Below are 1,042 nucleotides of genomic sequence, written 5' to 3'. Positions count from 1 at the left end.
CACTTCAGGGGCCAGAACAAGGACACATTTCATAGCTGAGTCAACGATCTTTATTGTCATCAGGCAGGGAAGCATGGGGAAGGGACTGAAGCAGGGGGCTGAGGCTGGAGAGGCCGAAGACTTCGGGGCAGATGGAGCAGCTGCCTCCCTGCCTCTTGGGGGGCTGGCCGGGGAAGCTGAGTCCTCAGTGGGTGGTCTGGTGGACCTGCTCGCGGGAGGAGATGACCTTGCCATCCTGGACCTCTTCCACAATGCTACACACCTGACGGGTGGTCACCGCTGCAGGAGAAGCAGGCACTTTAAAGTGGGTAGGGGCCAGGAGACCCTCGCTTGCCCCCTAGCCCTCATGGACAGGAGCCGGCTCTCTCCCGCGTCCTCCCCCAGGTGCTGTGAGTGCCTCCACTGGCACCTCGACATCACACTGCACACACATCCCTCCTGTCCCTGCCACCGCCTCCCTCCCATCCCATCCCTCTGCCGGTGGCCCTGCGTGAGTCTTGCCTCCCCAGATGGGTTATTTGATTCTGACCCAGTGTAATCTGCCAGGGAGGAGCCATGTAGACTCCATGAAATCCGTCTCCATTTCTCTGCAGTCTCCAGGACATAGACTTGCTCCCATCTCCCCCATCAGACTGGGATTGCCAAGACAAAAACCAGGCCCCTGTCTCCTCTGTTAGACTAGGAACCCTGGGGCTAGGATCATATCTTCTCCATCAGACTGGAATTTGGAGGACAAGGAACCATGTCCCTATCTCCCATCAGGCTAGAGTTCCCAGAGACAGGACTGTTTTTGCTCATCCAAAAGCTGTCAAGAGCAAAGATCGTGAGACCATGTTCCTATCTTCCCATCAGATGACAATCTCCAGAGCTGGGACCTGTCTCCTCCATCAGACTAGGATCTCCAAGGTAAGGACCAGTTCCCTGCCCCACCCCCATCAGACCAGACAGCATCTCTCTCATTTGATCTTTTCTTGAGTATCAATCCTCAGTGCTAATGGGTCACTTCTCTCACCCCTGCTGAGGGACAGCCATCAACTCCTGG

The sequence above is a fragment of the Hylobates moloch genome, unplaced genomic scaffold (genome assembly GCF_009828535.3).
Source record: "Hylobates moloch isolate HMO894 unplaced genomic scaffold, HMol_V3 SCAFFOLD_5213, whole genome shotgun sequence".
NCBI classification, from domain to species: domain Eukaryota; kingdom Metazoa; phylum Chordata; class Mammalia; order Primates; family Hylobatidae; genus Hylobates; species Hylobates moloch.
The sequence above is the reverse complement of the archived record's forward strand: the minus strand, read 5'-3'. Positions refer to the sequence as shown.